This window comes from Cebus imitator, unplaced genomic scaffold (genome assembly GCF_001604975.1).
Source record: "Cebus imitator isolate Cc_AM_T3 unplaced genomic scaffold, Cebus_imitator-1.0 Scaffold390, whole genome shotgun sequence".
In the NCBI taxonomy this organism is placed as follows: Eukaryota; Metazoa; Chordata; class Mammalia; order Primates; family Cebidae; genus Cebus; species Cebus imitator.
Genome location: NW_016107705.1, coordinates 1264907 through 1289307, shown reverse-complemented (window position 1 = coordinate 1289307; position 24401 = coordinate 1264907). Strand labels below are relative to the sequence as shown.

Genomic DNA, 24401 nt, shown 5'->3' with positions numbered 1-24401 from the left:
GTGAGCCACCGCGCCTGGCCAGAATTAACAGATTTCTCTTAGGAAATCTGTACCTCAATTCTTGGAGAGTATTGGTAATTTTTTTCTAGCTTTATGTAGGGATAATTAACAAGTAAAAATTGTATATATTCAGGGTACACAATGTGATGTTTTGATATATGTGTGCATTGTGAAATGATTACTACAATCAATTTAATTAATATATCCATTACCTCACAGTTACTATGTGTGTGTGTGTGTGTGTGTGTGTGTGTGTGTGTGTGTTGAGAACACTTGAGATCTACTCTATTAGCAATACAGTATAATTAACTATACTCTAATGTAGAGTAACCATACTTTACATTAGTTCTCCAGAACTGATTCATCTTATAACTGCAGGATATTGTCCTTTGACCATCTGGCTTTTTTCCCTATCCTCCAACTGCTGGTAACCACCATTCTACTCTCTGTTCCTTTCAGTTTGACTTTTTCTGAAAGCTGCCACATGTAAGAGAGATCATGCAGTATGTATCATGTTTCACTTAGTAAAGTATCTTCCAGGTCCATCCATGTTGTAAATGGTAGGACTGCTGGCCTTTATAAGGCTGAATAATAGTCCAATGCATGTATTTAGACAGACAGACAGACAGACAGACAGACACACACACACACACACACACACACAATCTAGACACACAGACACCTATTTTCTTTATCCATTCATCTGTCAACTGACTTAGGTTGTTTCCATATCTTGGCTATTGTGAATAATGCTGCAATGAACCTGAAAGTATACATATCTCTTTGAGATACTGATGCTATTTCCTTTGAATACATACCCTGAAGTAGGATTGCTGGATCATATGACATATTTCTTACCTAAAATCTCCGGGCTGACTTCATGGGAATGTTGAGAGTGTGGCATATTCCTCCCATTTCACTAATCTCTAAGGTTCTGAGGTGCATTTCAAAGCTCTGCTTCATCTCCTCTTTCCTAAATTTCAGAGGCAATTCTCCCTGGAAGGCAGGAATCCCACCATGGAGAATCAACATGTGATCAGTCACTGTTCTGTATGAATGCACATTTCTCAGGTATGTTAGAGCTGAATAATTGTTGTAAAAATCTGTTAAAAACAGTTGGTTCTTCTTTGAAATGTCTGAATACTGGACGATTCTTAATTCCGTTGCATTAAGATAAATCAACAGATAATAACAAGTCATAGCTTTCTCAAACATTAGCCAGGTAGCTTGCTTACAAATAATATAAGTAGGCAGTTTCAGCCTTGAAACCCACTCATTCACAGCCATTGCTAAAGGCCTCTAAGGGGCTGAGATATAAAACTTACCCTGTGTTTACTTCTCTGCTTATGCTTCCTCTGAGGAATCCAAATATTTTAAATCCCTTCTTTGATGCAGAAAAAAAATAAAATCAGAAGTATGATTCTTCCTTTAAAAAATAATCAGCTTTAATTAAAGGGAAGCCCAGCAATTCCCTGGGAGAAAATACTTCTGTGTTCAATTCCTCTTTTAGAAATCACTTCTGTGTTTTTATAGGGAAGCTGGAATCTTGAGGTGGTAAACTGAACGCAAAAGCTTTGGTTGTCCAACTAATCATATTTAAAATAAATTTCTCAAAAGCTTAACCTTGACTATGAGGATGGTGATAATTTCGCTGTAGTGTTTTTCTGCCAGTCAATGTAAAGAAAAACATACACACCTAGCCAGGTGTGGTGGCTCAGAACTTTGGGAAGTTGAGGTGGGAGGATTGCTTGAGCCCAGGAGTTCAAGACCAGCCTGGGAACATAACAAGACTCTATATCTACAAACAATTAAAAAGTTAGCAAGTCATGGTGACTCATGCCAATAGTCCTATCTACTTGGGAGGCTGAGGCAGGAGGATGGCTTGAACCCAGAAGATCAAAGATATAGTAAGTTAGGATTGTACCACTGCATTCTTGCTTGGAAGACAGAGTGAGACTTTGTCCCTAAAAATACAATTTTTAAATAAAAAAAACCCTAAAAATAAATAATGATAATAAAGAATTAAGAGAAGGTTCCAAGTAAGAGATAATAATCAATGTAAACCACTTTATTGTTACAAAAGGGGCACACCTATTGCCATTTTACTCAGCTGAAATGTAACCTTTTAAATATAAAACTTGGTATTTATATTGTAAGTTTATGAACTCCATTTCAGAGAACTGAGGAAAATCTTAGAATATGACCACATTGGGAAGTAGTGATAGTTTATAATCTTTCCACTTACATTTAAAAAACACAGACAGAGGCCAGGCATGGTGGCTCACATCTGTAATCCCAGCACTTTGGGAGGCCAAGACGGGCAGATCACAAGGTTAGGAGATCAAGACCAACCTGGCTAACATGGTGAAACCCTGTCTCTACTAAAAATACAAAAAATTAGCTGGGCATGGTGGAGCACACCTGTAGTCCCAGCTACTCGGGAGGCTGAGGCAGGAGAATCACTTGAACCCAGGAGGCAGAAGTTGGAATGAGCTCAGATCACAGTACTGCACTCCAGCCTCGGTGACAGAGTGAGATTCCGTCTCAAAAATAAAACAAAAAACACAGAATCAACTTAAAAGGACTTAGTGTCGTTTAATCTTTTCCCCACCCCAAAACCAAGGTCTTTATTTTGAATACTTATAAGAACTTCAGTAAGATTTCCCATATTCAGAAGCAACCTTAGCTCCTATCTCCTAGTCACAGCTGTTGAAAATAAGCTTGAAATAATTTTGGCAGTTTCAGATTCAAATCATAACATAAAACTTTGTTCATGTTTTCACACACGTTTTCTAGCTCCAATAGCATTTAACTTTCGTGTTAATTTCAGGTTCCTCCAAGCTCTATGTTGAATGTACCCTTCCATCATGTATGTAGCTCACTTATTCTCCAGGACAAGTTATTGTCCAAACTCATAGAAAATCTTGGATCCGGGCACTTTGTTAAGATCTAATATCACAGAAGTGAGTATTTTATTTGTATCTGGGCCCCCTTGAGACTTCTGAAACCACATTGTATAAATAGCTAACTTTTTTTTAGCAATGGGAAGAAAACAATGATGACGATGCTCACATCAACAGCAAACAAAAATCAAACAGTAAGATACAGCATTAAAGTCGCATGCTTTTCAGCAATTATTATGTGCCAGGTACTCTGTTAAATCGTTTCAGCCTATTGTGTCATTTGAGAAAACTCCTGAAGAAATACAATTTGATGAGTATAAGTGGCTAAATTATAAGATTTTAACAGTAGGAGGCATATCTGTTTTGTAGCCTGTCATATCTCTAGGGTGACACAGATCTGTGCTCAGTGAATATTTATTTATAGAATCACCACCATCACCCCTGCTTTATAGACGTGAAGATAGAGGATCTGAGAGGTCACAGAGGCATATGGTTTATAAATGCTGGAGCCAGGATAACGGACTTGAAAGCCCAGGCTTGGGTTATTATAACCTTTTGCCTTCCTGTGCTAATAGGTAAAGGTAATTCTAGTTCTATGTGAAAAGCATGTAGAATCAGAGGAGTGGAGACTCTTGGTGGTATACAATATAGAGACTCCAAAAGTTGAGTGCAAACATGTAACTGACACATAGTTTTCTCTCATGCAATGGTCTAAGCTCATTCTCACAGGACATAAGACATCTTATCTTGACAGTATTTAGCTAATAATAATGGCCTGAATTCAGTAAGAAATGGACTTATTCAGTCTGTGTCAAGGGAATCTGTGCATGTTGTTGCTAAAGTTCTCTAATCAAAGTGGTGGCTGTTCTTTATTAATCGTTCTAGATCTGAGCCCTGAAAAGCTAAAAACTATCTGTAAAACAAAAATATTTTCTCAGCCAGAATTTTCAAAATCCTCTGCTGTCCCTCATCCCCCAGACCTGAAGTATATCAAGATAATTATAAATTGTTATTCCAGTGATTGAGGTTGCTGGTTTTGTATTCATCTTTCATTTTCTTAGATAGCACTCTTCCTTGTGAGAATTCAAATTCCTAATAGCTTTCGAGTTTCTCTCTAACAGCCTCTGTCCACTTATCCATTCTGCACTACAGAGAGACAGTCACTCCCTTGCAAGCCTCCTGCCTTCTCCTTGTTTTTATGAAACACAAAAAGACTCTGGAAATAATATCTAATAGTTGTGTGCTTTTGACTAAGATTCAGATTGATCCTTGACCTGAAAACTTTTAAAACATGCATCCCCAATTAACATTCAGAATCAAAGGGAGTTTCTTAAAAAGTATACATTAGGAATCTTGCCATGTTATATTCTAACTACATACATTTGAGGAAGGATAAAAAAAAGATGTATGTCTTTGTTCTAAGCTGTATGAATTTTTTTTCTTTTAAAAGAACTACTTCCCTGGTTTCTTTTGTTATTAGAAGGTTAAAATATGGCATTATGTTGCTAAGAATGAACCAATCCTCCCAAGATATTAAAAAGAGGTTCCAAGCCTCTGGAGGCTTTCTGTGACATAAGAAGGACTAATTATTTCTTGAATCTCGGGTGTTGTGGAACCAAGAGGTTTCATGGGTACTGAAAAGATATATTTGGCAGAGAAAGTCAGGCACCAAATCTATTTCCAGCAATACTGCCAGGGGAACTCTCCCCCAATGTATAATGAAAAGCCCACAACACACATTCTGTCTGGCTTAGCCACTGTCCATAGTATTCACTTTTCCACATACTCATGGGGTATCTTTTAAATTATTTTCTTATGTAGACTGACGATTGTACACATATAAGTCTTCCTAGCATTTGAAATATGTATATAATTCATCAAATTGATTGGGAGCACCTGAGCCCCAGATCAGCCTTGTATAAGTTTTGTCATCTAATTCATTTTGTCCAGGACCTGGTGAAACTGGGTGAAGCTAATTGCTAGGTTGCCAAGTCTACAAAATTCAGCGAATGAATAATGTACAGTAGTGCATAGAAAGATAACAGAAACTTGCAAATCTCTAAATGTTCATCTTGTTTTTTTTTTTTACCACAACAGATTAAGAGATAAAAAATTTATCCTAACATATTGACTTTCAACTTCAAAATGAGGGTTTATAGAATTTTAGGTGAATCACCAAGCAGCTTACTATTAGACCGAGGTGAGGAATACATACAGATTAGCAGAAAGTCTTTGAGTACTATATATATTTATCATAATCCTGAGGGATTTTTTTTATTACTCATCTCTTAGCTCAAATTCAACTATTTTTTAGAACAGATAAAGTATATAGATGACATTTTAATTCACTTTTTTAGTGTTTGAGGCCCAAATTCTTTTTTGTTTTATTTTGAGATGAAGTCTCGCTCCGGTGCCCAGCTGGAGTGCAGTGACCTGATCCCAGCTCACTGTAACCTCCACCTCCTGGGTTTAAGCAATTCTCCTGCCTCAGCCTCCTGAGCAGCTGGGATTGCAGGTGCCCAGCACCACACCAGCTAATTTTTATGTTGTAATAGAGATAGGGTTTTACCATGTTGGCCAGGCTGGTCTTGAACTCCTGACCTCAAGTGATCTACCGGCCTTGGCCTTCCAAAGTACTGGGATTACAAGCATGAGCCACCATGCCCAGCCCCAAATTCTTTATTGTACACAGTATCAAATTTTCCTATCTTTGTTTTAATAATAGAAACCCCAGGCTGGCCACAGTGGCTCATGCCTGTAGTCCTGGCTACTTGGGAGGCTGAAGCATGAGAATCGCAAGAATCCATGAGGTGGAGTTTGCAGTGAGCAGAGATGGTGCCATTGAACTCCAGCCTGGGCAACAGAGCGAGATTCTGTCTCAAAACAACAATAGCAGCAACAGCAGTAGCAACAACAACAAAATAATAGAAACTCCAAGTTTTAGCTGGAAATGTGGCTGACTACCTAAAGACAATGGCTAAGCAGATGGCAGCCACAGAATGGAAGGAAGCTGTTCCCTGAATGATCCCCAAATGACTTCTTGGAACACTAACATTTCATTCCCTTTTGTTATAGTATCCTAGCCTGTACTCTAGCTGATTCACTGTGTGAGTGCTATTTATTTAGAGTTTTGTTTGTGTTATCTATCTTTTTTAGTCTTTAATTCATTTCAGTACAATTCAATTCAATATTTAGATAGCAGACTTTCACTTTCAGCCAAGATGGAATGACAGGGGCTAGATTTACCCTCCCTCATGAAACCGTTAAGAATATTAAACACAATGTGTAAAACTATGGTTCGTAAGACAAGGGACCTCAGGCAGTGAAGAACAGTGATCCCTGAGAGATGGGAAACAATTGAGATGAGCCCTGTGATTATTCCAGCTTTCTGTCTGAGGGACTTTCCCGGTCCCAGTGCTAAGAGGGAAGCCCAGGCAGAGTTTGGTGGGATCCCTGAGTTGAGGAGACAGATCCAAGAGCTAGAGAGCTAGAGAGACTCAGATTTAAAGAGGGTCTATCTTGCATATTCTCGCTGAGTGGTGATCAGTGCATATATACAGTACTCAAGGCCAGAAAATACCAAACCAAACGAAACAAAATCTTTAAAGGATTAAAGGCAGTGCCATACATTCGGAGAGAGCCCAGAATATAGTCTCTGTTCCAACTAGTCAGAATAGAAAACCTTGTGATTCACACAGTGCTGAACAGAGTACTCAAAAGTATCATGCCTCAGTAATTGGGTATTTTGTCTCTTGGGTAGACATTTGTCTGGTCTTGTCCTACCTAGCAATTTTTTTTTTTTCAATTTAAACAGTCTTGCTCTGTCACCCAGGCTGGAGTGTAGTGGCGTAACGTCAGCTCACTGCAACCTCTGCCTCCCACTACCTAACAAAACTAAAAACCAAGATCTAAAAAGATCAGTCTGTTTCCAAGTAATGTAGCTGTGTCCCAGATGAAGCTCAGTAATATTTATGGAAATAAAAAATACCTAGCACCCAACAAGGAAATAGTCACAATGTCTGGTATCCAATCGAAGATTATCAGTCATGCAAAGAGGCAAGAAAACATGATCTATCATAAACAGAAAAATAAATGGAAACTGACAGAAATGTTAGCATTATCAGAAAAGAACATTAAAACTGATGTTATAAATGTATTTTATATGTTCAAAAAGTTAAGTGAAGACGTGGAGGATATAAAAAATATTCAATATTTAGTCAGTTGCTTAAAAATTAATTCCTGGACTGGAGACATAGCAGTAAGTGGGAGGAACAAACCAGGCAGGATATGTGAGGCAGTTTGTGTGAGATAGAAGCTAGAAGGTTAAGGAAAGGGGAACAAAGATTTTAATCTGGTACAAGATTCTTAATTTGAGGTCGTGAGATTCCTGATAGACTGTTTCCATATTCTCACACTCTCAAGTTTTTGATTTCTTTATATGTACGTCGCCCTACATACTTAATTCTGTGATTATATTTAGATGACGATTTAAAAAGTTGAAAGCATGTTCTTGATAATCCTCATGGTCAAGATATAGTCAGACCATGGCATAACTGATTCTGGGTCATAACTGTCACAGAAGTCAGTTGCACTATTAATGGCCGTGAATATATCTGTAACCATGTTGTCCTCAAGTAATTATATAAAGTAAGAGCTATATCCCAATGCAAGATTTCTCCCCTGGGATCTGAATATTCCTGCTTGCATTAAGATGGATTTTGGGTTTCTTCAAGTTCTCAGATTCTAAATTAGTGACCTAGAATGTTATTGCTGAGCATGATAATTTGTTGAATGAATGAATTATATAATTGTGGGCAAAACACTATATGCTTGGAATTTACAGTTTAAAAAGATGGTTTTTATAATGTCTGTGATATTAAGAAAATTTTGATAATTTTGTGTATCTTCTTGAAAATATAGAGATAAGCAATAATTTTCAGTTTCACAACTGAAATGGAAAAGTTTGGAAATAAACTCCAGGAACATAGTTGGACTTTTGGTTTTGTGGAGTCGCAGATAATTATTTAAATTATTATCAGAATTACAAAATGAAATTTATTTCAGCTACAGAATAAAAGCAGTTTTATCTGCTTAGTGGATGGGACAAAGCCAAGTGTTTATCCTTAAGACAAAAAGGGAAGAATTCAAATTTAACTTAAGCAGTTCAAAGATAACAATTGAGGTTAGATGAAAAAGACAGATAACACATATTTTCTATCTTGTTTCATATGATTTCTGTTTATACTGTGCATGTATAGTGAATAGGGAAAGTTGTTGCCATTATTTTAATGGCCTTTCTTTTTTAATGGCAGTTATCTTGTCTGGATCATATGTTATAATTGGTATCTTCATTCTCTCTATATGGAGATAATTTTTCATCATTAGATTGCCTGAGTTATTAGCAGTCACTACTATCTCTTGATAGTTGTTGAAATTGCTCTCATGGAGCTAGCACGAAATAATCCCCATCTCTAGGTCTTACCTAGAAAAACAAATTTATAAAGTCACAGTGAATGACATAGAGTTTGAAATTTAGATAACCATGAATATAGCAATTCAATGTTCAATACAAAGAAAATGTTACATTTCAGTGGATTGTATTTCTTTTACAAAATAAGCCTGTAATATTCAAGTTATTTATATTTGGGGAAATTCTCCAGGATCACTGCAGTGTGTTCAGTTATTAAAATTATGAAATAAATGAGATGTCACAAATGTCTGATTCTAATATTCATTTTTTAATTTTTGCATCCAAATTAAGCTCAATTCTTATGTTATAAAGTTTTAGGGATTTCTGGTTATGTTTGCCGTTAAAAAAATCTAAATCTAGTACTAATTTTTCTTTCTTTGCCCAGTGTCCAGTAGTTCTAAACAAGAACAGATTTGAACTATTTTATAGCTTCGTGACATCCACTCTCTTACAATTTTGTCAATTCAAACCTTTAAAGCCTATACATTTACATTTTGCATCTGCACATCAAAGTGCTTATTTCATCATCTTCTTTCTTAGAATGGATGAGAATAACCACAGGAAATTATCACTGAGTACTAGCTTTAACAAAGACTCCTATAGGATGGATAAATACCTTCTGTCAAGAACACTGCTCCAGGGAAAGAATCCCATTAAAGAGTTGGCTTCAGATACTGGGAATCATTAAGCAGGTTATATTTCCTCCTATAAACACTACTCTATGACTTTAATTGGGCAAATATTTTGAAACAGATGATGATTGGTTCTAGTTCATACTGCATAACTTGTGCTTTGTAACCACACCATTACAAACATATATACATTTGCACGTAGATGATGAGCCTTTGCTTTGCTATGTTGATGAGTGATGTCTTTCATATAACCACAATAAGGTTTTTTTGTTTGTTTGTTTGTTTGTTTGTTTTTTTAATGCTATTCACTCCTTGCAGTAGGCAGTAGGTAAACGAGAGCTGCCTTCTTCCCATGGGGAAGATCACATGGCTCTAGGTGGAGAGATCTGTTTATCCAAGATAAAGACAAAAATGTAGGTTGGAGGGAAAAGGTTACTGGGAGAAGAGAGATTTTTAGTTCTAAAGAAACTACAGGAGACCAGAAGACAATGCTTCTGGAGTAGCCAAGGGAGGTAGGGCAGTTCAGATGGGACTGAGAAAAAGAAAAACAAGGAGAGCTGGCCCTTGGATGGTAGCCATCAAGCCAAGCGGCCTGCTGAGTTGCCACAACTTACTGACTTGAATACCAACATTTCTTTCTGACCTGTGGTTTCTTCCAGTTCATCTACCTGATATCTTTGCTGCAGTGGAGTGTATGTTCTAATATAGTTTTTTCTTCCACAATTCCCTATATTCCTAGAATAATCTCTTGCTTGGATGACACAGAATTTTTTTTTTCCCCTCAGTGACAACAGGTGATTACTGTTTGAGAGAAGAGTAATAATGACAATATCTTACAGCCCTAATGAGCTTTTGACTTTTCTAAAGTTTCTTATCTATTAGTTATTAGCAAATTTGAATCTCAGAGCAACCCAGGGGATAGGTTATAGATTTAGAATTTCCTTTGGATAAAAAAGGAAAAGCAATTTAAAATAGTAGAGATGAAGGAGAAATGGTTGAAAATGTGGCTAAGAGCAACTAATAAGATCATCACCTTATTATTTGCTCTTAGCCACATTTAGCTAACTAATAAGGTAAGGATCTTAGACATGTAAGAAGAAAAAAATGGAGAAAGAATGTTGTCATGTATGTTTCTTTGATTATGTGGGTGGGGTTATTCAAATTCCCAGGGAATTTCTGCTCACCAACTGTCTCTGCCTTTGATTTGTTTTCTCTTATGCATTTTCTATGGCTTTTTTTTTTTCTTTTTTCGATCTTACATTCTCAGACAATGCTCAGAATTCCTGGAAGTACTGTCAGCTTTTGGGATACCTTGAGGCAGGGTCCCGAAGTGATTAAAAATGTAGAAGCTATCTCACATATAAATTAATAACATGGACTTATTTAGCCATTCAGAAGGTAGTGAGAAAAATGACATTAAGACAACATGTTTGAGTGCATTGTCCTATATAACTCGTCTCTAACTGAGAGTTTTTTTGAGAGAGATGGACTCGTTTTATCTGTCTTATCTTATCTGTAAAATCATGTTTGGAACTATTTGCTTGCTTATATTCCATTTAGGCATAATGATTTATGATACTCTCTAAAATTGTTGATGGAATTATGGTAGCCTATAAATATAGAAACAGCAAGTAAAGTGAAACCATATCAACTGAATATCTTTTTCAAATCAAAACGAAGTTATGATGCAGTGTTTTTTTTTGTTTTTGTTTTTTTGAAACAGAGTTTCATTCTTGTCACCCAGGCTGGAGTGCAATGGTGTGACCTTGGTTCACTGCAACCTCCATGTCCCGAGCTCAAGTGATTCTCCTGCCTCAGCCTTGCAAGTAGCTGGTATTACAGGTGCCTGCCACCATGGCCCGGCTAATTTTTTGTATTTTTAGTAGAGATGGGTTTTCATCATATTGGCCAGGCTGGTCCCGAACTCCTGACTTCAGTATACTCTGACTGCCTCGGCCTCCCAAACTGTTGGGATTACAGGTGTGAGCCATCACACCTGGCAGATACAGTGTTAAACAAACCCTTGACATTCACAATTTAATAGAAACTACAGACATTTTAGTCAACCTCAAATAATGAACCTGTATATTATAAATGTCTACAAATTCTAAAATTAAATTAAACTGGGCAAAGTAATAACCAATTCCCCAAATTCAATTTAAATTATGTAAATGTTTCCTACAAAGGTGTTTCTCTGTGTTAGCAAACAATCCCTTGAGGGGGCCAAATCTGAATTCTAGGATTCAGAGATTTCTCGGTTTAAACGGTGGTTTGAGATACTGGTTTATTTTGGGTTGGGGGAAAAAAACCCAGTCTTAGTTGACCATGGAATTTGCTTTAAAAATTTTAAGTGAAAAAATAGTTTTCTCTTTTAGAAATGCAAGTTTGCTGTTATAGATGGTAGTAGAGAGGAAAACACTGATGTCCCAAATAAAAGCCAAGAAATTGATGTTTGCTGTGAAAATGGATCACTCTTTAGTAAGACCATTGAAAATGGGTTTTATTCATTTAACAGGTATTCAAAGAATGAGTAACATATGGTTATTGCTGTGTTGTTTGCTAAAAGGAATAGTAACGAAATTCAAGATCTGGCTGCTATCCTTTTCAAGTATTTTGAAAATAATTTGGAAGAGACAATTTATTTACCCTAAATAATTATTTAGCAGGGTAGAAACTATTTCATCAAAATGAATAATATAAACAAGAATTCAGTTAGAGATAAATTACTATCGGGAAAGCAAAAGAATCTTGTTGTAGAGAAGATGAAATGATCTTCAATTGGCTTTAGAGAAATTAATGGATTGAAGGGTGAGATAAGAAATTGTTATTTAAGTGTAGTGAGCAACATAAGCCCATAACGACCATGGTGCATGCAGGGGATAATGATACCAGAGTGAGGGGTGTGGAGATTTGTGTTGAGATACTGTAGAACATAATGGTAGGTAAGGTAAGGCCATATAATTGAGAGCTTTGAGTGGCAGAAAATTTGGATTGTATTTTCAGACAAAAGAGAGCCACTGACAGCTTTGAGGAGCTGAAATTAGCATCTGAAGAAGATAAATCTGAAGGCAGAATAATATATAGGTTGGGTGTGATAGAAAAAGTATTGTGTTGTCAAAGAGATTTCCTTGGTTATACTTTTCATTTAGCAACTTGCTAGCTATATGTTGTTAGATAATTCACTGAACTTTTCTGGGCTTCAAGAGAATCATATATAAAGTATCCAGGAAAGTGAGGGAGAAGGTCCTTATTAGAGATATATTATTTTCAGATTTGCTTCCAGCTAAACTGGACCAGAAAGACAAATTATAAAATTATACTATTAATCCAAGTGCAAGTTCATGTTGAGCTGGAAAAACTAATGCATATCCAGAAAAAAAGAAAAAGAAGGCTCAGAGAGGGCCTCCCTTGTAAACTGGCTGATTCTTAATAAATGGATTAGTTAATGTATTGCTATGGTTTGAATATGTCCCTCAAAAAGCATGTGTCGGAAATGTAATCTGCTATACAACAATGTTGAAAGGCAGGGCCTAATGAGAAGTGGCTAGGCCATGAGGGCTCTGCCCTCATGAACAAATTAATGCCATTATCAAGGGAGTGGGATTGTTATACTGGAATTGGATTCCTCATAAAAAATAAATTTTGTCCTCCTTTCTGTTTCGTTCTCTCTTTGCCCTTCTGCCTTCCATCATGGGATGATGCAGCAAGAATGCCCTCTCCAGATGCCGGCCCCCTGATCCTGGGCTTTCTAGGAAAAATAAATTCTGTTTACTATAAATTGCTTAGTCTTGGGGGTTCTGCTAGATCAGCACAAAATGGATTATAAGAAGAGTGAGGTGGTGTTATTAACAAATACCTGAAAATGTGGAAGCACCTTAGGAACTGGGTAATTAGCAGAAGCTGGAAGAGTTTGCAGGAGTGGGCAAGAGAAAGCCTAGACTGTCATGAATGGGATTTTGGGTGAGGTTCCAGAAGAGGAACTGTACATAAAGTATAAAACTCCTTAGAGATAATTAATTGATGAATTAATTAATTTTTAATCTTTTTTTTTTTAACTTGAGGGGTATGTCTGCAGGTCTGTTATATAGGTAAACTTGTGTCATGGGGGTTTGATGTACAGATTATTTTGTCATGCAAGTACTAAGCCTAGTGCCCAATAGTTTTTTTCTGATCCTTTGCCTTCTTGCATCCTCCTCCCTCAAGCAGACCCCAGTGTCTGTTGATTCTGTTTCCTTCTTTGTATTCATGCATTTAGTTCCCACTTGCAATTCAGAACATGGGATATTTGGTTTTCTGTTCCTGTGTTAGTTTGCTAAGGATAATGGCTTCTAACTCCATCCTTGTTCTTTTTTTATGGCTGCATGGTATTCCATGGCGTATCTGTACCATTTTTTCTTTACCCAGTCAAATGGACATTTATGTCAAATCCATGTCTTTGATATTATGAATAGTGCTGAAATGAACATATGCCTGCCTGCATGTGTCTTCATGACAGAATAATATATATTCCTTTGGATTATACCAAATAATGAGATTGCTAGATTGAATGGTAGTTCTGTTTTTAGCTCTTTGAGGAATCACTACATTGTTTTCCACAATGATTGAACTAATTTGCATTTCCACCAGCAGTGTATAAGCATTACTTTCCTCTATGATCTTGCCAGCATCTGTTATTTTTTGACTTTTTAATAGTAGCCTTTCTGACTGCTGTGAGATGGTATCAAATTGTGATTTTGATTTGCATTTCTCTAATGATCAGTGATATTAAACTTTCTTCGGTATGGTTGTTGGCCACATGTATGCCTTCTTTTGAAAAGTATCTCTGCATGTCCTTTCTCCACTTTTTAATGAGGTTGTTCATTTATTTCTTGTAAATTTGTTTAAGCTCCTTATAGATGCTGGATATTTTATCTTTTTTAGATGCATAATTTTCAAATATTTTCTTCCATTTTGAGGGTGTCTGTTTACTCCGCTGATCATTTCTTTTGCTATGCAGAAGCTCTTTACTTTGATTAGATCCAATTTGTCAAGTTTTGCTTTTGTTTCAATTGCTTTTGGCATCTTTGTCATGAAATATCTGCCAGGTCTTGTGTCCAATACAGTATTGCCTAGGTTGTTTAACAGGATTTTTACAGTTTTGGGTTTTACATTTAGAATTTTAATCCATCTTGAGTTGATTTTTGTCTATGGCATAAGGAAAGGGTCCAGTTTCAATGTTTTGCGTGTGGCTAGCCAGTTATACCAGCACCAGTTTTGAATAGGGAAGTTCTTTCTCCATTGTTGTTGTTTTTGCTTTTGATCAGTTTTGTTGAAGATCAGATGGTTGTCGTCGTGTGGCCTTATTTCTGGGCTCTTTATTCTGTTCCATTGGTCTCTCTGTGTCTGTTTCTGTACTAGTTCTTGCTGTTTTGGTTACTATAACCCTGTAGTATAGTTTGAAGTCAGGTAGTGTGATGCCTCCAGCTTTGTTCTTTTTGGTTAGGGTCACACTGGCTATTTGAGCTCCCTTTTGGTTTCATGTAAACTTTAAAATGCTTTTTTTCCTAGTTCTATGAAGAACGCCATTGGTAGTTGAATAGGAATAGCACTGAATCTGTAAATGGATTTGAGCATCATAGTAATTTTAATAATATTGATTCTTCCTATCCATGAGCACAGAATGTTTTTCCATTTATGATTTGTAATTTTCATAGATATCTTTCACCTCCCTGGTTAATGTATTCTAGGCATTTTATTTGTGGCAATTATGAATGGGTTTGTTTTCCTGATTTGGCTCTTGACTTCACTGTTGTTGGTATATAGGAATGCTAGTATTTTTCATACATTGATTTTTGTATCCTGAAACTTTGTTGATGTTTTTTATCAGCTTAAGGAGATTTTGGGGTGAGACTAGAATTTTCTAAACATAGAATAATCTCATCTGCAATAGGAGTAGTTTGACTTCCTCTCTTCTTATTTGGATGCCTTTTATTTATTCCTCTTGCCTTATCCTCTGGCCAGGATTTCCAATACCATGTTAAATAGGAATGATGAGAGAGGGCATCCTTGTCTTATGCTGGTTTTCAAGGGAATGCTTCCAGCTTTTGCCCATTTGGTATGATGCTGACTGAGGGTTTGTCATAAATGCCTTATTATTTTGAGATATGTTTTTTCAATATCTAGTTTGTTGAGACTTTTTGACACAAAGAGATGTTAAATTTTAGTGAAAGCCTTTTCTGCATCTATTGAGCTAATCATTTGGTTTTTGTCTTTAGTTTTGTCTATGCGATGTATTACATTTATTGATTTGTGTATGTTGTACCAACATTGTATCCCAGGGATAAAGCCTACTTGATCACAGTGGATTAGCTTTTTAATGTGCTGCTGGATTTGGTTTTCTAGTATTTTGTTGAGAATTTTTGCATCAATGCTCATCAGGGATGTTGGCCTGAAGTTTTCTTTATTTGTTGTGTCTCTGCCAAGTTTTGCTTTCAGGATGATGCTGTCCTAATGCAATGAGTTGGGGAGGAGTCCTTCCTCCTCAGTTTTTTGGAATAGTTTTAGTAGGAATGGTACCAGCTCTTCCTTGTACATCTGATAGAACCGAGCTGTGAATCCATCTTGTCTAAGGCTTTCTTTGGTTGGTGGGCTATTTATTACTGCTTCAATTTCAGAGCTCATTACTGATCTGTTCAGGGATTCATTATGGTGGGAGTGAGTTGCTTTCAAAAGGACAAGAGTATCCCCTTTTTTGCTTTCATTTGCCCTCTCTTTGCCCTTCTGCCTTGCACCATGGAATGACACAGCATGAAGGTCCCCACCAGAGGTCAGCTTCTAGCTCTTGAACTTCCCAGCCTTCAGAACTGTGAGCCAGTACATTTCTGTTTCTTATAAATTATCCAGTCTCAGATATTCTGTTAGAGCAACACAAAACAAACTAAGACAAGTATGAAGTGATTAGAGGAGAAGTCTGTAATTATATGGTCACACTGACCTTAATATGATGTTAGGGCATCCAATTCTATATAAGCAAATGTAGATGAGTAAAATGTATTTGTTATGCCCTTAAACAATACTATTACTTTAGCTTATATTCTTTATATTCATTCTACTTTCTCTTATCCCAGAAGTCAATCTATCACCTAATAGTTTGATCTATCTTAAATAATGTTTATACTAATCTAGTTCTCTTGATCTGCTTTGCCTTTAGCCATATAAATGACTGATACAGATTGTGATAAATAGGCAAGAAAGCCAGATATGTTAGAGGTGATAGCAGCAATATAATAAAAACTGGGAAAAGGTAAAAAGAAAAGAGCCAGGCATTTTGTTACAGAATTCATGTACCTGCAGGCTTTATACACAATACATTCAGGAGAACTTGGTGATTAGGTAAGATATAGTTTAAAAAAATAGAAGGGGGAATAAATTTCATTCATGTAGCTGTGCCATATAAAATGGTTCTCATATAAAAATGGATCATAGTTCTCTGGCCCAACTTTATGGAACTCAAAATCTGAGAACTTCTAATTCTTGGATGTCTTTTACTGAATCATTGGAACTTTGCATTTCTAAAGCCTATTCTAGATATCTGGAAATTACTTGTGTGCCTTTCATCTCCTGTAAGACTCCCAATGATGGTCCAGTAACTACTCCATAAGATCCTATCATGAACCAATTTCTTCATGTTTAAGATTAACTCCAGATGGGCAGAGCATCTTCTCCATTTTTGTAGTTACTTCTGAAAGGCCATATATATATACGCAGATATATTTTTAGCATTAATAAATTAAAATAACCACAGTTTCTATATTTAGAAAAATATGTTTCTAATCTCTCTATTTTCTAGGTTCTTCTGTGAACTGATCTTGTCACCTTTAAGGAGGTAGACTATATGCTTCATTGGAAGGGTGGTTTTTAAAAATATATATTTTTTAATTTACTTTAAGTTCTGGAGTACATGTGTAGATCATGCAGGATTATTGCATAGGCACATACGTGGCAATATGGTTTGCTGCCTCCATCCCCCCGTCACCTATAACTGGCATGTCTCTCCATGTTATCCCTCCCCAACCTCTCTACCCCCTGCTGTCCCTCCCCTAGTCCCTGCCAAGAGATCCCAGGGTGTGATGCTCCTCTGCCTGTGTCCGTGTGTTCTCATTGTTCAACACCCACCTATGAGTGAGAACATGCAGTGTTTGATTTTCTGTTCTTGTGTCAGTTTGCTGAGAATACTGGTTTCCAGATTCATCCATGTCCCTACAAAGGACACAAACTCATCATTTTTTATGGCTGCATAGTATTCCATGGTGTATATATGCCACATTTTCCTAGTCCAGTCTATCATCGATGGGCATTTGGGTTGGTTCCAAGTCTTTGCTATTGTAAACAGTGCTGCACTGAACATTTGTGTGCATTTGTCCTTATAATAGAACAATTTATAATCGTTTGGCTATATACCCAGTAATGGGATTGCTGGGTCAAATGGAATTTCTGTTTCTAGATCCCTGAGGAATTACCACACTGTCTTCCACAATGGTTGAACTAATTTACACTCCCACCAACAGTGCAAAAGTGTTCCTATTTCTCCACATTCTCTTCATCACCTGTTGTCTCCAGATTTTTTAACGATCGCCATTCCAACTGGCATGAGATGGTATCTCCATGTGGTTTTGATTTGCATTCCTGTAATGACCAGTGATGATGAGCATTTTTTCTATGTTTGTTGGCCTCATATATGTCTTCTTTTGAAAAATGTCTGTTCATATCTGTTGCCCAATTTTGAATGGGGTTGCTTGTTTTTTTATTGTAAATCTGTTTTTGTTCTTTGTAGATTCTGGATGTTAGCCCTTTGTCAGATAGGTAGATTGCAAAAATTTTTTAGCATTCTATTGGTTGCCAGTTCACTCTGCTGATTGTTTCTATTGCTGTACAGAAGCTCTGGAGTTTAATTAAATTCCATTTGTCTCTTTTGGCTTTTGTTGCCAATGCTTTTGGTGTTTTAGTCATGAAGTCCTTGCCTATGTCTGTGTCCTGAATGGTTTTCCCTAGGTTTTCTTCTAGGGTTTTTATGGTGTTAGGTCTTATGTTTAAGTCTTTAATCTATCTGGAGTTGATTTTAGTGTAAGGTATCAGGAAGGGGTCCAGTTTCTGCTTTCTGCACATGGCTAGCCAGTTTTCCCAACACCATTTATTAAACAGGGGATCATTTCCCCATTGCTTGTTTTTGTCAGGTTTGTCAAAGATCAGATGGTTGTAGGTGTGTGGTGTTGCCTCCGAGGCCTCCATTCTGTTCAATTGGTCTATGTCTCTGTTTTGGTACCAGTACCATGCTGTTTTGATTACTGTAGCCTTGTAGTATAGTTTGAAGTCCAGTAGCGTGATGCCTCCAGCTTTGTTCTTTTTGCTTAGGATTGTCTTGGCTATGTTGGCTCTGTTTTGGTTCCATATGAAGTTTAAAGTCATTTTTTTCCAGTTCTGTGAAGAGGGTCATAGGTAGCTTGATGGGAATAGCATTGAATCTATAAATTAATTTGGGCAGTATGGACATTTTCACAATATTGATTCTTCCTAACCATGAACATGGAATGTTTTTTCATCTGTTTGTGTCCTGTCTGATTTCCTTGAACAGTAGTTTGTAGTTCTCTTTGAAGGGGTCTTTTACATCCTTTGTTAGTTCTATTCCTAGGTATTTTATTCTCTTTGTAGCAATCGTGAATGGCAGTTTGCTCTTGATTTGGCTCTCTTTAAGTCTATTACTGGTGTATAGGAATGCTTGTGATTTCCTATCCTGAGACTTTGCTGAAGTTGCTTGTCAGTTGATTTTGTATCCTGAGACTTTGCTGAAGTTGCTTATTAGTTTCAGGAGATTTTGAGCTGAGACAATGAGGTCTTCTAAACATACAATCATGTCATTTGCAAATAGAGACAATTTGACTTCCTCCTTTCCTAACTGAATATGCTTTATTTCTTTTTCTTGCCTTATTGCTCCGGCTAGTACTTCCAATACTATATTGAATAGGAGTGGTGACAGAGGGCATCCTTGTCTAGTGCCAGATTTCAAAGGGAATGCTTCCAGTTCTTGCCTATTCAGTATTCTATTGGCTGTGGGTTTGTTGTAAATATCTTTTATTATTTTGAGATACATTCCATTGATACCTAGTTTATTGAGAGTTTTTATCATAAAGGGCTGTTGAATTTTGTTGAAGGCCTTCTCTGGATCTATTGAGATAATTGTGTGGTTTTTGCCTTTGGTTCTGTTTATGTTATAGATTAAGTTTATGGACTTGCCTATGTTGAACCAGCCTTGCATCCCCAGGATGAAACCTATATGATTGTGATGGATGTTTTTGATTGCTGTTGCAATCAGTTTGCCAGTATTTTATTGAAGATTTTTGCATCTGTATTCATCATGGATATTGGCCTGAAGTTTTCTTTTTTTGTTGAGTCTCTGCTGGGTTTTGGTATCAGGATGATGTTGGTCTCATAAAATGATTTGGGAAGGATACCCTCTTTTTGTATTGTTTGGAAGATTTTCAGAAGGAGTATTACCAGCTCCTCTTTGTATGTCTGATAGAGTTTGGCTGTGAACCCATCTGGACGTGGGCTTTTTTTGATTGGTAGGCTATTAATTGCTGCCTCAACTTCAGCCCTGTTATTGGTCTATTCAGGGTTTCAACTTCTTCCTGGTTTAGGCTTGGGAGGGTGCAAGTGTCCAGTAATTTATACATTATTTCCAGGTTTAGTGGTTTATGTGCATGGAGTTGTTTGTAGTAATCTTTGATGGTAGTTTGTGTTTCTGTGGAATTGGTGGTGATACCCCATTATCATTTTTTATTGCATCTATTTGATTCTTCTCTATTTTCTTTTTTATTAATCTGGTGGTCTATTTTGTTGGTTTTTTCAAAAACTGAGCTCCTGGATTTGTTGATTTTTTGAAGGGTTTTTAATGTCTCTATCTCCTTCGGCTCTGCGCTGATCTTAGTTATTGCTTATCTTCTGCTTGCTTTTGAGTTTTTTTTTTTTTTCTCGTTCTTTTAATCGTGATGTTCGTGTGTCGATTTTAGATCTTTCCTTGCTTCTCATATGGGCGTTTATTGCTATAAATTTCCCTCTAGACACTGCTTTAAATGTGTTCCAGAGAGTCTGGTACATTGTGTCATCCTTCTTATTGGTTGTGAAGAATATCTTTATTTCTGCCTTCATTTCATTGTTTATCCAGTCAACATTCAAGAGCCAGTTGCTCACTTTCCATGAAGTTGTGCGGTTCTGAGTTAGTTTCTTAATCCTGAGTTCTAATTTAACTCTACTGTGGTCTGAGAAACTGTTTTTGATGGACCTTAATTTTATAGTTTTATTTTTCATAAGGTATTTTCTTATTTTACATTATTATGCATTGATATGCATAAGCTCTTTCCAGTGGCATTCTAAACTTAAACCTCACGTATTATCTGAAAAACAAGAATTTTGATCTATTTTGGCACTGCCTGACAGCCAGCAGTTCTGTTTGTCATTGTTGCCAGTTTTGTACTTCATTGTCTGAATATTTCATTGCATTTGTCCTTATTCATTTAGAAAATAATGGATAAATAGAAAAAGTAGTAAGTGTAGGTTTCATAAACTTTAAAAATTGTGACAAAGATTGAAATAATTGGCTATGCAAAACTGATGAATGTTTAGCTCCAGTTGAATACTCAGCTAATTAAATGCTCAGTTATAAGGGAAAAGAATAAAATTAAGGAATATACACAAAATGTTAGAGATAGACTGCCAAAACTGAGTATTAGAATTCCATAAATTTAAAATTTCATAGGGATAGATCTTTACCTACTCATCCTAATATTTTCACTTCACGTCTACAATGTGAATTTTTATTGTAGAAAGACATTATAATTAAAAGTCCTATATGAATTTCTTCTTTACCCTATTAACCTGTGAATGTTGTTTGGGGTTTTTGTAATCAGAAAGAAATTAATCATTACACACACTACATTCAGTTGAAATGTTCTATTCCTATGTATTAGAGACATGTCTCCTTAGTATTCTACAATATTCTGCTTTTTTGGGGGGTTTCCATATATTTTCAAGTGTTCATGTGGAGAGTTGTTCCACATTAACTAAATTTTAGTAACAGGATATTTTAAAAGTTACAAAATTAATTTTATTAGATTTTTGTTATAAGCACATCTCATTGATTCTCACTTGATTTTGCTTAGCATATTATTGTCTGGCTCACGTCATATAGTCTTGGCTGGTTCAAGACTATTTGGTCCAGTATATTCGATTATTTTTTCCTCCCTCACAAATATTTTCTTATCATTCATTCATTTATAGCAAGTCAAAGTGTGTCTCTTTAGACTCAATTTGGTTGAGTTTGCTTTAGATATTTGCCAGAAAATTTCTTTTTCAATCACTGTTTTCCTCATGATATTAGTTTATTCAAAACACTCCATCCTATTCCAGATTTCCAGATCTGGATTTCAATATACCCCATCATCTTTATCTTCCTTATTCCCTTTCTCAAAAGCTTCATTTTCATTATTCTTTTGCTTTTATTTATTAATGAAGTCAAATTTATCTTCTTGACATATTCACATAGTATTTGTTTTAGCATTCAGATGGAGGAGAGGGAAGAAAATGGTTGAAGGAGACAGTGAAGTGAGGGAAGAAGTGAAGACAGAAGAAAGAAAAAGGAAGGTATCTGAAGAAGGAAAGGATGAAACAGGCTCCTCTCATGAAGTTCTGTACCTGGTGCAAATTTACACTGAGATACCACACGTAATAGCAGTGGTATCTCTGTAAATTTGCACTAGGTTCAGAGCTTCATGAGCAGAGCCTGAGATGCATGGCCCTTGCACCCCACTTGCCCCTTTGGGTGAGAAGGGAACAGTTTTTCTAGATGCAATTCCATGTACTTGTGTTGGGAAGCAGGAGAAGATGAAGATTTCTGTTACCAGGAGAAATAAATGTCAACTTACCCTGCTTCCCAGAACATGTATTATGATATTCTTAGAAAGCAGGTTGTTCCTCATGTGCTAGTAACCCTTCCCTGAGACAGTCATTATTATTCCGACCCTCTCTCCCTCCACATGTGCCAGGACCTTGGACCTCCAAAGCATTTGCTGTTCTTTCTCTAAACGCTGTCAGCTCACCCTTGTAACTAAGGCAAGGTGCCCCTTCCTACTGAATTCTATCCAATGGAAACTTTTATTTTTCAGATGTGCAGATTGAATGTTTCACTTCATAGTGGTGGAAGTGAGGCACTAAGGTAAGGCACACAGAATATTTAATTGTATGACACCACAGGGGATCAGCTAAACTTAAGTATTACACTTACCTAATGGTTGGTGATTTTTGTCCTTCCATATGTGAGTTCTAAACTTACATAGCATCTCACATGTATGTAATTGGATTATAATTTTAAAAAGTTAACTCCTTGAAAAAGGGCAAAATTAGAAATCATAGCCCTCTTTTAAAGCTATATGATAAAGCTACATTACATGATTATTTATAAAATCTTAAAAGTACCAAAAAAATTTAAAATATCAGTTGTGTTATTGTAGATAAAATACAGTGGTATCTGTAATTAGAACTCTTCATGATTCCTTCTCTGAATTGTAGAGACTAACTTCTTATAGAGGACTGGTCTGTCGAGGGAAAAATTCAACTCTGTGATGTCGGGTTCACATTGGCTTTCTTGGGTCTCAAGAGAGCATTTTTTACTGTCAGAATATGAGCAACTAATAACCCAAAATATTTTTCTCTGACAGTCTCTGGAGCTTAAAAATTTTGTCAGAGATATATTTCTAGTACATCAGGAAGTCCACTTGTGTGATGTGACTCATTCTCGCTTATGCAGGCATTTTCAGGAAAAATTGTTTTGTGGATGCCACAACAATATCAGAGGGCGGTATATTAGCATTTGTATCTTTCTACATGTATTGAATAGTTTCCAATTACAAAAGTTGGAAAGGGGAAATTAAATACTTCGGTCAATATGTCCTCAAAGAACCTGTGTGAGTGTCTTAAGGGAATGCATTAAGAAGAATATTCAATGGATAGGCTTTATCTAAATATAGAACACATTTGCTAAATGTTATTTCTTTTTTCTTTTACTAGGTGCATAGTAAATATGTACTTTTTATTTCAATTTTTGTGGGTACATAGGTGAACGTGTTTATAGAGTACGTGAGATATTTTGATATAGGCATGCAAAGCATAATAATCACATCATGGAAAAAGGGGTATCCAAACCCTAAAGCATTTATCCTTTGTGTTACAAACAATCCGGTTATACTCTTCTAGTTATTTTGAAATATATAATAATTATTAACTGTAGACATCTTGTTGTGCTATCAAGTACTAGGTCTTATTTCAATTTTTTTTTGTTCCTATTAGTCATCTCCTTCCGCCTTCCCACTACCCTTTCCAGCCTCTGGTAACCATCCTTCTACTCTCTGCCTCCATAAATTCAGTTGTTCTGATTTTTAGATCTCACAAATAAGTGAGAACATGTGAAGTTTGTCTTTCTGTGCCTGGCTTATTTCATGTAACATAATGACCTCCAGGTCCATGCATGCTGTTGCAGATAGCAGTATCTCAGTTTTTTTATGGCTGAATAGTACTCCATTGTGTATATATACCACATTTTCTTTATTTTTTTTTCCACATTTATTTATTTTATTGCATTTTAGGTTTTGGGGTACATGTGAAGAACGTGCAAGATTGTTGCATAGGTACACACGTGGCAGTGTGATTTGCTGCCTTCCACCCCATCACCTACATCTGGCATCTCTCCCCTTGCTATCTCTCCCCAGCTCCCCCCCCCCACCGTCCCTCCCCTATTTCCCCCCAACTGACCCCAGTGTGTAGTGCTCCCCTCCCTGTGTCCATGTGTTCTCATTGTTCAATAGCCGCCTATGAGTGAGAACATGCGGTGTTTGATCTTCTGCTCTTCTGTCAGTTTGCTGAGAATGATGGTTTCCAGGTTCATCCATGTCCCTACAAAGGACACAAAGTCATCGTTTTTGATGGCTGCATAATATATACCACATTTTCTTAATCTGTTCAGCTGTTAATGGACACTTGGCTTACTTCCAAATCTCGGCTATTGTGAAAAATGCTGCAGCAAGCATGGGGTTGCAGATATCTCATCAATGTGCTGATTTTCTTTCTTTTGGATATATGCCGAGCAGTAGAATTGCTGGATCATATGGTAGCTTTATTTTTAGTTTTTTAAGGAACATCCAAACTGTCCTCCATAGTAGTTGTACTAATTTACATTCCCACCAACAGCTTATGAGGGTTCCCTTTTATCCATATCCTAGTCAGCATTTTTTATTGCCTGTCTTTTGTATAAAAATTCATTTTAGCTGGGGTGACGTGAAATTTCATTATAGTTTCGATTTGCATTTCTCT

General features: G+C 36.5%; 1 long non-coding RNA gene across 1 annotated transcript in view; it reads left to right on the top strand.

The window, feature by feature from the left end:
- Nucleotides 1–24401, top strand: part of LOC119468186 — a 53996-nt gene that overhangs the window by 987 nt on the left and 28608 nt on the right. The window contains exon 2 of the long non-coding RNA XR_005196833.1: nt 985–1071. This is a non-coding gene — a long non-coding RNA (uncharacterized LOC119468186). The remainder of the gene's footprint in view (nt 1–984; nt 1072–24401) is intronic.